Source organism: Phoenix dactylifera, unplaced genomic scaffold (genome assembly GCF_009389715.1).
Source record: "Phoenix dactylifera cultivar Barhee BC4 unplaced genomic scaffold, palm_55x_up_171113_PBpolish2nd_filt_p 000773F, whole genome shotgun sequence".
Taxonomy (NCBI): domain Eukaryota; kingdom Viridiplantae; phylum Streptophyta; class Magnoliopsida; order Arecales; family Arecaceae; genus Phoenix; species Phoenix dactylifera.
In genome coordinates, this window is record NW_024068144.1 from 65992 (window position 1) to 79350 (window position 13359).

At 39.3% G+C, this 13359-nt stretch overlaps 1 non-coding gene across 1 annotated transcript; it reads right to left on the reverse strand.

Moving 5' to 3' along the window:
* Positions 1-8435: 8435 nt before the first annotated feature.
* Positions 8436-8542, reverse strand: LOC113461365. The gene has a single exon (XR_003383592.2). It is a non-coding gene; the product is annotated as a small nucleolar RNA R71 (small nucleolar RNA).
* Between the last annotated feature and the right edge of the window lie 4817 nt (positions 8543-13359).

A 13359-nucleotide genomic window follows, 5' to 3' on the forward strand; every position in this document is an offset into this window, starting at 1 on the left:
TGGGGAAGCTTATCCTCCGGATGCTAACAGAGGATAGGAAAGCTATAAAAGGAAGGGAGTTCTCTTCTCCGGAATTCATTCTTCTCTTCCATTCATTCCTCCCCCACCGGGGGGGGGGGGCATTCCCTCTTCCCCCACCGGGGGTTGCTCCCATCATCTCTCGGAGGCCACATCCCACGGGAAGAAGAAGAGGAAACAGGGGAGGGAGTGAGCCACGGGAACATGAGAGAATAAAAAATAAGAGGAGAGAGAAGAGTTTGTTATTTTGGGAATATTTCAAAGAAAGAAATCATGAAGGAAGAGACGGGAGCTCGCTGCTGTGCTGCTGCTGCCGCCCACAACTTCATGGAAGGCTGATTTCTTCACTAGGGCTGGATGTAGCCCTAACAAAGGGCCAAGGGTTTTTATATTTTTAATTTCTATTCTTGGAGTTGTATAAACCTTATTCTGCTTTTAATGAATATTTTATTTCATCTCATATTTAATTTCTGTGATTTTAAATATGAAGTTTATACAACTGCTCTTCATGATCATTGAAGTAAAAATAAGATAGTTCATGCTTAAGGAAGATGCGATGTGCTACCACCTTAGATTAGGGTAGACATTTCATGCTAAACTAAAGATGGATTATGCCTAAATTACTTCTGTGAAATTTTATTCGAATGCTTATTAGGCTTGTAGCCAATTTGCATGTTAATCCAAGAATAAATTAAAATATAAATAACCCTTGTTCCGATGTTAGTGGTGAATTCCTTGCCCTAGGTTCTCCCAAATTGATATCATTTTAATTGCATTTTTTTTATTCAATTGCTTAGTTTAATAGTCTTCACAAATTCATCATTTTAAATATTTTTATTTTTAAGAAAAATAACTATACCCCAATCCCTGTGGATCGATACCCGTAATCACTATCCTACTAGATACGTGCTATTGCGTGGTCTTTAAAGTTGACTATCAATTTTTGGCGCCGTTGCCGGGGATTGTTAGCATAGTTGTTTTTCTTTTCATAAAAAAAAAACTTTCAAAAAAAAAATATATATTTAAAATTAAATAAAAATATTTTCTGTTTTTGTTATTTCTCTTATCTCTTTTCTCTCCTTTACTAATTTTTTATTTTTATTTGATCAGGAATCGAAGAGGAAGTCTGGGATGATCAAAAAGAGAACTACTGGAAAAAGAATGCTGTAGAGGTTTGCTTTAAAAATAAAAAAATTGCTGGGGAAATTCCCTTTGGTAACATCTAAACCTTTCTTATTTAAATTTCCTTGTGTGGTGATTGTTTGATTTTAAATTCAGCAAAAGTGTGAATGCATGCTTGATACACATACACCAATTAATCCGCACATAGTAAGGGCAATCACCCCAACAAGATAAGAACTGGATTTCATCACCAGATTCTTGCCCAAATTAGGAAATCAATTCTCACATAGCTATCACATTAATTAAAATCAATTAGACGTTGGCCCCTAGGGACATTCGAGCTCAATAGGAAGAAGATCACCGAAAGTTGCACCAATTCCGCTCTATGACTCAGTTGATGTCTAGGCAAGCTTTGTCCCTTTAAGGGAGACAGTTCATCTGTTCGAGGCAAGTGGTTTTTAAGTGGGACCTTTGCAATGCATCGTGACCCCCCCACTTACCTGGGAGCTTACCTGGTCAACTCAGTTCATTAGACCGGATTGGAGGCTTAGGTGCCCTCTTCAAACCAGTTAGGAGCTGTCTAGTGATTTTGGGGCAAATACAAGGATTTGATGTGTTTTTCTTTTAATGCATGCTTGACTGCACTTGATTGATCAGAAAAGTATTGGTGCATGCTAGGGTGTCGTTCCAGATCTCCTAAACTATTACATGTTGACCCTAAAATAGAACGGACTCTTAGGAATATTCGAGCTGAGATCAGAACATTAGAATCAACTATACCCGGTATGATTAATAAGGATGCACTGCGTCTGGCTGAAGACGTTAAACTTAGCGCTTGTTGGGAGGCAACCCAATTCTCGTTGGTTATTTTTGCATATTTTCTTGTCGCATTTTTTTATTTTCTTAACAGGATCCCTCATATTACTGATGCAACTACGGTAAAATGCTTCTATCCTCCATATGCATCGTATTTTCGTCCAAAATAAAAAAATATATAAAACAATAAAAATAATAATATAATATTCAAAAAAATAATTCATCAAAAAAAAAATATTGAGGACAATGTCTGATCTAGGTTGGGGGGTATAGGATTCGAATTTTTGAAGAAATTTTTCGAATTTTCACATTTTTAAGTGAATTCAACAACAAAAAAAAAGTGAAAAAAAAAACCTAATTTCTATGCCTTAGTGCTGAAATGATAAACACACAAAGTATATAAAATCTAATAAGCCCAATGACTAGTCAGGAGTAAGTCAATTTGAGTTCTTTTTAAAAGTTCTTTTAGCAAGTTGTAAGATAATTTTTACTTTGGAATTTCACAACACACATGGCCTGCACTTCTAAGGGTTAGGTTCAACATTATGTTGTTAAGTCTGGTAGCAACCTTGAGTCCTGATGAATCATACCTATCTAATTCACTATTTAAAAAAAAAATGTGAATTTAGTCAGGTACATCGAAAAGGGCTACCTATTGTCAAAGGTCAGCGGGCTTGCAATGATGAATCCGAGCATAGGTCCGTAGGGGAGTCTTGATGCCTAACACCTTATGCCATCTGGTGTGGGAGTGTTGACTGAATGCTCGTTACATGGAAGAATCATTACAAGAGTAAAAGTGCGTAATAAATATAAAATAAAAATAATAATAATAATAAAAATATATAAAAAAAGAGAAAAAGAAAAAATAATATTGACCTTGAAAAAGACGATAGTGTGAAAGCCGTCGTTGTAAAAATTCGAGTAAACTGGAATATTACAGATAAAGCCCATGAGGTATTAAAGTAAACATCCACAACTCTCGAAATCCTGCAAGGTAGGATGATTTTGAATCAGTGATTAGGTCTTATCTGACCAATTCTTGGAAGCTACTAGTTTTAGCAGTATTTTGGAGAATCTAAAGCCTTAGCTTGTGTATGGTCCAGATATCACCGGGCACCCAAGTATAAATTAGCCTTACAACTCTCTAACAGAAACTTAATGACTTCAACTTAAGTTGCATACTGACCTAGGATTTGGGCTGACTTAGTAATTAAAACTTTGTGTGCTTTTGAAATTCTTGACACTTAGGCATTTGAAATTAGATAATAAATAAATTCTTTCGACACAGTTTGTGGGTATCTGAGCCGGAAATCCTCACGAGACAAAACTCGTCCACTAGGGCCACCTAGGGGTTTAAAGCCTTATTGCATACGGTAAATGCAATCGCGATTCCTGCGAAAGTGAGTTAGTTTTTATTTTGCTCGAGGACTAGCAAAATGCAGGTTAGGGGGTGTGATAAGTGCTAAATAATGCATAAATTAACCTTTTATTCATAGCACTTATCATTATTTTAATTCGCATATTTCGCAAATTTTAACCATAAAATATGTGTTACCATCATCATTGCATTTTAATAATTATCAGAGGTAATTCAAGTTGATTTAATGATTAAGCCTAATGAATGCAGGTCAAGTCAAACTTATTTGGGATGATCCCTGAACCCGAATGATACGCACCCGGTCCAGTCCCAATCTCGCCCTGTTCCATGTCCAAAGAACAGGGTCGTCCCAAGACTTCCCAGCCGACCGTCATGTCTCAAAATCTTTTTTCCCAAATAAATCCCAGCTCCTTCCACGTCATTTTTTTAACCCCTGCCTCAAAACAAAACCCATCTTCCCACGCATCCGTGATCTATCTTTATTTTCCTTCCAGCGCTCCATCCTTTTCCACGCGTCTCCCTTTCGAACTCCCCATCATTCACGGCATCCAAACAGAGCTATCATCTTCCGGCTTTGATCCTCCTAGATTTCCTATCAAGCTAATCTTAATCCCGTTTGCGTTGGAATTTCATCACCCACGGGATAAAGCCCAGGCATCCTCTCACGTCCACCAGCCGCATTCCCAAGCGTCCCTCCCATTCGGATTAAATCCATCACCCACGGATCCAAGATTTTCTTCCCAGATTTCCTCCAAGCAATAGAGCCATTTCTCTTCATCCCGTTCAAAGTCTTCCTAATCCCTTGCATCCCGGATTTTCCCAGCACCTCCCGCTCGAGCGATCCCATCCGTTTCCCTTCTCTCGCGTTTGTTTCTTCCAAACTCCCTTCATTCATACGTTCCAGCTCCCCTGTTTAACGCCTTCCCAGCATCTCAGCCGAGATCTTCTCCACGAACAGAACACGTCCCAAGCTCATCTTCTTTCACAACCAGATCCCCAACTTCTTCCACACCCAGCCAAGATCTCGCTCAACTTCTCTTCATTCCACGTCATCATGCAAATCCCCTTCATTCCATCTCCTACGTCCCAGCCATCTTCTGAATTATTTCCCAGCCGAGACCCACGGACCCCTTCCTTATCCGAACCCCGTGAGGATTCCAAACAACCAAAGCCACGTCTTCTTCCGGATCGATCTCACATTCGTAATCATCCTTATCCCTTCGTTCAAAGCTCCAGCTTATCCTTTGCTTCTATGTTTCAGCCGATTCCCAACTGCATCCTCCTCTGTTTCGGAACAGAGCTAAGATCCTCCACGTCTTCCGCAGTCCAAACATCTCCTCCGGATCAACTTCATCCCGAATTCCATGGATTAACAGCATCCCCTCTGTTCGTAAGATCAGCATCCACAGCACTATCCTTCCGAACCAAGTCTTCATCCCGTTATGATCCCCTTCTTCATTCAAATCCCAGCAAATCTCAGCATCCGTGGGTGAACTTGTGTATCCTTATCTCAGTTCTTCCGCTCCCAGCTACCCACCTACCACCCTTATCCCTTGCTTCAACGGATCAGAACTGTAACAGTCCGCGGATCAAGCTTCCCAACCATCTGCCTCTTCCCAACGCTCGAATCAAATCTTCTACGCGTCGCCCGCTGCCGTGGAACAGAAGCCGTTCCTCCATCCTCATCTTTTCACTGGGGAAGCTTATCCTCCGGATGCTAACAGAGGATAGGAAAGCTATAAAAGGAAGGGAGTTCTCTTCTCCGGGGGGGGGGGGGGGGGGCATTCCCTCTTCCCCCACCGGGGGTTGCTCCCATCATCTCTCGGAGGCCACATCCCACGGGAAGAAGAAGAGGAAACAGGGGAGGGAGTGAGCCACGGGAACATGAGAGAATAAAAAAATAAGAGGAGAGAGAAGAGTTTTGTTATTTTGGGAATATTTCAAAGAAAGAAATCATGAAGGAAGAGACGGGAGCCCGCTGCTGTGCTGCTGCTGCCGCCCACAACTTCATGGAAGGCTGATTTCTTCACTAGGGCTGGATGTAGCCCTAACAAAGGGCCAAGGGTTTTTATATTTTTAATTTCTATTCTTGGAGGTGTATAAACCTTATTCTGCTTTTAATGAATATTTTATTTCATCTCATATTTAATTTCTGTGATTTTAAATATGAAGTTTATACAACTGCTCTTCATGATCATTGAAGTAAAAATAAGATAGTTCATGCTTAAGGAAGATGCGATGTGCTACCACCTTAGATTAGGGTAGACATTTCATGCTAAACTAAAGATGGATTATGCCTAAATTACTTCTGTGAAATTTTATTCGAATGCTTATTAGGCTTGTAGCCAATTTGCATGTTAATCCAAGAATAAATTAAAATATAAATAACCCTTGTTCCGATGTTAGTGGTGAATTCCTTGCCCTAGGTTCTCCCAAATTGATATCATTTTAATTGCATTTTTTTTATTCAATTGCTTAGTTTAATAGTCTTCACAAATTCATCATTTTAAATATTTTTATTTTTAAGAAAAATAACTATACTCCAATCCCTGTGGATCGATACCCGTAATCACTATCCTACTAGATACGTGCTATTGCGTGGTCTTTAAAGTTGACTATCAATCGACCGTGTGTGACATCTTCCCCTCCGTGATCGACGACCCTGCCGCCCAGAAATCCCTCCAAATCAGCCCGGTCCTCCGCCCTCGCTTCAAAATAAGGCGTCTTCCGCATCCGAGCAGCTGCAGCACCGTCTTCATCCCCGGATGTTCCGCCAGCGACCAGCACCTGCAAATCAAGCCTGAGATCCCGCGGCCCCTCTTCCTCCTCTCCCGCGATCTGCCTCCCGGCACTACGCCCCGGAATCAGCCGCCGTGATCCCACCTTCCTCCTCTCAGTGTGCGCCGGACGGCTATAAAGGGGGGCTGAGGCGTTCGGTGAAAAGGGGGGAGCGGGCTTCGACAGAAACAGGGGACCCCCTGTTTCGGTGAAGAAAAGGAAAGAGAAAGCCGTGCGTGGAAGAAGAAGAGAAAAAGAAATTAAAAAAAAAGAGAAAGGAGGGGAAAAGAGAATAGTTTTGGATATTTTGGGAAAAATGGGAGGTGATCAATTTCATTTGAAAATGGGAGGTCGTTCGGAAGCCACTCGGCTAAACGTCTAGTCTAGGGCTGGATGAAGCCCTAGCAATGTTACAGGGCATTGTAGTTCTTATTTTCTTTATTATTTTGGAGCTTGTTTAAATTCTTATTATCAATGAAAAATTCTTTTATGATGTTTAAACTTTGAGCATGCTATTTATTATTCATGTTTGCTAAAGTAGTCTAAGATGATCCATGCCTAGGAAGATGAAGTGTGCTACATCCTAAATTAGCATACTTAGGTAGACACCTCATGCTACACCGAAGATGGATCTTCCTAACATCTTTATGCTATTATTTTAAAAGGCTTGTAGCCAAAATTGCATGCCTCTCCAAAAGACAAAAATTAAGAACACAATCCTTGATGCAATGCTATGTGGTGGATTCCAAACCCTAGATCTATTTACTCAGATAAATTTCAATCCGTACTCATAGTTTAATTTAGTTGAATCAAGTTAGCAAATTCTTCTTCTTGATTTATTTTTTAAAAAAAATAACTTATTCTTCAATCCCTGTGGACCGACACCCGTAAACACTATCCTACAGGATACGTGCTATTGCGTGGTTTATTTTTGAAATTGAAATAACCGATCAATTTTTGGCGCCGTTGCCGGGGATTGCTAGCATAATTATTTTTCCTATCATTAAAAAAAAATTAATTAATTAAAAAAAACTTTCAAAAAAAATATATATATAAAAAAATTATTATTTTCTATTATTGTTACTTTTCTTATCTCCTTTTTCTCTTCTACTAATTTTTTTTTTCAATTTTTCTTTTGGTCTTATTTGATGAGGAATCGAAGGAAAAATCTGGGATGATCAAAAGGAGAATAGCTGGAAAAGAAATGCTGTAAAGGTTTGCCTAAAAATTTAAATTGCTGGGAAAATTCTCTTTGGTAACCTCTAAACCTTTCTTATTTAAATTAATTATTAGCTTAAAATTTTGTGGTGATTCTTTGATTTTAATTTTAGCAAAAGTGTGAATGCATGCTTGATACACATACACAAATTAATCCGCACATAGTAAGGGCAATCACCTCAACAAGATAAGAGCCGGATTTCATCACCGGACTCTTGCCCAACTTAGGTGAATCAACCTCATATAGTGTCACATTAATTAAAATCAATTAGACGTTGGCTCCTAGGGACATTCGAGCTCAATAGGACGAAGATCACCGAAAGTTGCACCAATTTCGCTCTGTGGCTTAGTTGATGCCTAGGCAAGCTTTGTCCCTATAAGGGAGACAGTTCATCTGTTCGAGGCAAGTGGGTTTTAAGTGGGACCTTTGCGAACGCATCGTGACCCCTTCACTTACCTGGGAGCTTACCTAGTCAACTCGGTTCATCAGACCGGATTGGAGGCTTAGGTGCCCTCTTCAAACCAGTTAGGAGCTGTCTAGTGAATTTAGGACAAATACAAGGATTGATGTGTTTATCTTTTATTGCATGCTTGACTGATCAAGTACTAGTGTATGCAAGGGAGTCGTTCTAGAGTACGTGACCTATTACCTTTTGACCCTGAAATAGAACGGACCCTTAGAAATATTCGAGCTGAGATCAGAACATTAGAATCATCCCCACCTCCTGAGATGGCTGAATAACAACCCAAACTCCTGAGGGAGTACTTTACTCCCACCATTTACACTTCCCCATCTTGCATTCGATTACCTGAGGTAGCAACTGTACAGTACGAAATAAAGTCTAGTGTGATCCAAATGCTCCCATCTTTTTATGGGCTCACCAACGAAGACCCATATAAACACCTAGATGAACTCCTTGAGATTTGCACCACTGTCAAGATTCATAACTTCACTGATGATGCTCTGAAACTTAGATTATTCCCCTTCTCCCTTAAAGATAGAGCCAAGCAATGGCTGAATTCTTTAGAAGCCAATTCGATTCGTTCTTGGAATCAAATGCAACAAGAATTTCTTAAAAAATACTTTTTCATAGGAAGAACGAACAAGTTTAGACGTGCCATCACGAGCTTCTCCCAAACTGAGGGAGAAGAATTTCATGAAACTTGGGAGAGATTTCGGGACCTAATCCGTAAATGCCCACATCATCAAATACCTAAATGGCAGCTAGTGCAATGTTTTTATGACGGATTGACTGAACGAAACCATCAGATGATCGATGCTGCATACAGGGGGACTTTCATGCTTCAAAATGAGCATGAAGCATGGCAATTATTTAAAAATCTTAATGAAAACTCCCTTCACCATGCTTCCTGTTCTCGTCAAGCACCCCCGAGTTCTCAAAGAAAAGGGACCATTTGTGAAATAAGTCACTCCATGGACCTATCTAGCAAGGTAGATGCATTGTCCCATAAGATTGACCAACTGATGATAGATGGGTATTACATGAACTCTTCCTAAGCACAAGTGTATACTATCTGTTCTAGCCCATCCCACCCTATTCATGAGTGCCCTTCAGCGCCCCAATTTTCCGAACTCGTGCAAGAACACATCAATGCTGCTCAAACACAGCCCAGACCGGGTAATGACCCATTTTCCAATACATATAACTCGGGATGGCGGAATCATCCAAACTTTTCTTGGAAGCAGCAAGCTTCGAATACTGCCCAACCCTATTTCCAAAATTTTTCAAACCCTCAGAATTTTCAAACCCCACAAAATATTCATCCTTATCATCCCTCGACTCAATTTCAACACACTCCTCATCCACCCCAAAGAAACACAGCCTTTGAGGAGAAAGTGTTGAACGCCCTTCAAGGTTTGGAAACCATTACATAATTGGTGCACTCTCACACGCAATCAATCGCCAAGCTAGAATTCCAGATGGGGCAACTAGCTAATGCACTGAACAAGCGAGAGAAAGGAAAGCTTCCAAGCCAACCACTAAGTAATCCTAGGGGACAATACATGGCTCAAGAAAATTAATTAAATGCAATTCATCATGAACAAGCCAATGCTTTGACTACCCTAAGGAGTGGACGTATAGTAGACTATAAAATTGGGGAGGACAACAATAAGGAAGGTGAAGAAGAGGATAGAAATGTGTCAAATGAAATCTAAAACCTTCTTCTTCTTCTTCAACTAGTCCATCTTCTGCCAAAACTCACATCCCAAAGGTCCCATTTCCTGAAGCTCTTAATTCACCCTCTTCCTTTGGCAAAAAGGGAACTTCACTAGAGGAGTGATGGAGGTTTTCAAATAAGTGAAGATCAACCTTCCACTTCTTGATGCTATTAGACAAGTTCCCTCTTATGCCAAATTTCTTAAAGACCTGTGCACCCAAAAGCGAAAATCTAGGACACATGTGCCTAGAAAGGTTTTTCTAACTGAGCAAGTGAGTTCTATTCTCCAACACAACATCCCTCCGAAATTCAAAGATCCTGGTGCTTCCACCATCTCCTGTGTCTTAGGAAATAATTTCATTGATCGAGCACTCTTAGATCTAGGGGCAAGTGTCAACCTTTTACCTTATTCAGTTTATGAGAAACTTGGGTTAGGAGAATTAAAACCAACCTCGGTATCCCTTCAATTGGCTGATCGATCTGTAAAAACACCACGTGGGATAATTGAAGATGTTCTTGTCAAGGTAGACAAATTCTATTTTTCAGTAGATTTCATCGTCCTTGATATGGAACATGAGCCTAATCCTAAGAAACAAATCCTAGTGATCCTTGGGCGCCCCTTTTTAGCAACAGCCAATGCATGTATAAATTGTAGAATGGGGGTAATGAACATATCATTTGGGTACATGAAAGTAAAATTAAATGTGTTCAATACGGCCGACCATCCCGCGAGGGAAGTTGAGTATTTTATGGTAGATAAAATAGATGACCTCATAAAAGGAGATGCAAAAACTACCTCACTGTGTCTGGCTGAAGACAATAAACTTAGCGCTTGTTGGGAGGCAACCCAATTCTCTTAGATTTTTTTTAACATTGAGGACAATGTTAGGTTTAGGTTTGGGGTATTCATCTTGATTTTCATCCAAAAAAAAATAAAAAAAAATAAGAAAAAAATGTGTTCATTTTCATTTTTTATAAAATAATAATAATAATAATAAAATTAAGAAAAAAGTTTTTGTTTTTAAAAATCTAATTTCTATACATTTATGCAAGAATGATAAACACACAAGGTATATAAAATCTAAAAAGCCCAATGACTAGTCGGAAGTAATACAAATTTAAGTTCTTTTCATTAAGTCTCTCTTAGGGAGTTGTAAGCTAATTAATACTTCGGAATTTCACTACACACTGGCCGACACTTCTAAGGTCTAGGCTCGACATTATGTTGATAGTATAGTAGCAACCTTGGACCCTGATAAATCATACTTATCTAATCCAAAAAAAAAAATCATCAATAATAATGGATTTAGTCAGGAACATCGAAAAGGGCTACCTATTGTCAAAGGTCAAGTGGGCTTGTGATGAGAACTCCGAGCATAAGTCCGTAGGGGAGTCTTGATGCCTGACACCTTATGCCAACTGGTGTGAGAGTTGTCGACTGATTGCTCGTTACACGGAGAAATCACCACAAGAGTAAAAGTGCACAATTTATATGTCTTTATAAAAAATAAAAAAAAATAAAAAAACTCTGTACTGATCTTAAAAAAGATAATAGTGTGAAAGCCGTCATTGTAAAAATTCGAGTAAACTGGAATATTACAGATAAAGCCCGTGAGGTACTAAAGTAAACATCCACAACTCTCGAAATCCTGCAGATAAGATGATTTTGAATCAGTGAGCAGGTTATTTCGACCAATCATTGGAAACTACTGGTATTAGCAATATTTTGGAGATCCAAACTCTTAGCTTATGAACGGTCCAGATTTCACCGAGCACTCCAGTATAAATGAGTCTTACAACTTCCTAAACGGAAACTTAATGACTTTAACTTAGATTGCATACTAACCTAGAATTTGGACTGACTTAGTAAATAAAACTGTGTGTGTTTTATCATATATGTATCTTAAATTAGATTTTAATAAAAAAAAGAGTTTTTGAAATTCTTTACTAGTATGCATTTGGAATTTGATTTTCACTTCATAGATCAATCGATCTAATAAATAAATAAATAAATAAATAAATAAATAAATAAAATAAAATAAAATAAAAAATAACAATAATAATAAATGATTTATTGAAGTTTGTGGGTATCTTCACCGAAAACTCTCACGAGACTATAACTCGTCCACTAGGGTAACGTAGTGGTTTAAAGCCTTGTTGCATATGGTAAATGCAATCGCGATGCCTATGAAAGTGAGTTAGAATTTTTCTTTTCTAATTTTATTTTGCTCGAGGACTAGCAAAACATAGGTTTGGGGGTGTGATAAGTGCTTAATAATTCATAATTTAGCTATCTTTCCATAGCACTTATCAATGTTCTTAAACTAATAAATACATATTTTACCATGAAATTGAATAAACATTGAAATAAATTTAAAATATGGTAATAAGTAAATAATTCTTTTCTTAAAACAGATTCTGAACTCGTCTCTCTCCTGGTTGCGATCTTTCATGAAAACAGGGGATTGGGTTGACCCGGTTTGGTAACCTGATGGAGTTGTAATCAAGCTAAGGCTATAATTAAATAAGTTTTGGTCCTGATTAGATAATTATTTTTGTATGGGAAAAAGATTTGATTAACTTTTTTTATTAAGTTTCGGTCTTGTTTTTGGTCTTGTCGAGTCCGGTCTGAAGCAGTTTAGCAATAATTAAATTTGGAAGACATTGGGCTCGAGAACAAGTTCAAGCAACTCAACGATCATGACCCACCGTAAATCCAAAGCCAATTTCCAACCAATTCGTTACCTGCCTTCATATAAAATTTATAATAATAATAATAACTAAATATTCACGATTCACTGTTCATATGAACAGTGTCCAGTTAAAACACTGTTCATATGAACAGTGTTAAAAAAAAAAAAACCAAAATGCCGAAAACACTGTTCATATGAACAGTGTTCGTGAAATCACTGTTCATGTGAACAGTGTTAGAGAAAAAAATAAATAATACATAATAAATAAATAAATAAATAAATAAATAATAAAAAATAAAAAAATGGGAATTTACTGTTTATCTTCTTCCTCCCGCAGTCGGCCACCTTCTTCGCCATCACCGACCAGATCCCGCAGCGCCTCCCGCGATGCAATCCTTCCCACCCGCGCGATCAAAGGAGCTCGTCCCAGCGTCGTCGTCGTCCCCGAGTCCTCCGCCATCGACCGCGTGCGGCATCTTCCCCTCCGTGATCGGCGACCCTGCCGCCCAGAAATCCCTCCAAATCAGCCCGGTCCTCCGCCCTCGCTTCAAAATAAGGCGTCTTCCGCATCCGAGCAGCTGCAGCACCGTCTTCATCCCCGGATGTTCCGCCAGCGACCAGCACCTGCAAATCAAGCCTAAGATCCCGCGGCCCCTCTTCCTCCTCTCCCGCGATCTGCCTCCCGGCACTACGCCCCGGAATCAGCCGCCGTGATCCCTCCTTCCTCGTCTCAGTGTGCGCCGGACGGCTATAAAAGGGGGCTGAGGCGTTCGGTGAAAAGGGGGGGAGCGGGCTTTGACAGAAATAGGGTACCCCCTATTTCGGTGAAGAAAAGAAAGGAGAAAGCCGTGCGTGGAAGAAGAAGAGAAAAAGAAATAAAAAAAAAGAGAGAAAGGAGGGGGAAAGAGAATAGTTTTGGATATTTTGGAAAAAATGGGAGGTGATCAATTTCATTTGAAGATGGGAGGTCGTCCGGAAGCCATGCTCGGCTAAACGTCTAGTCTAGGGCTGGATGAAGCCCTAGCAATGTTACAGGGTATTGTAGTTCTTATTTTCTTTATTATTTTGGAGCTTGTTTAAATTCTTATTATCAATGAAAAATCCTTTTATGATGTTTAAACTTTGAGCATGCTATTTATTATTCATGTTTGCTAA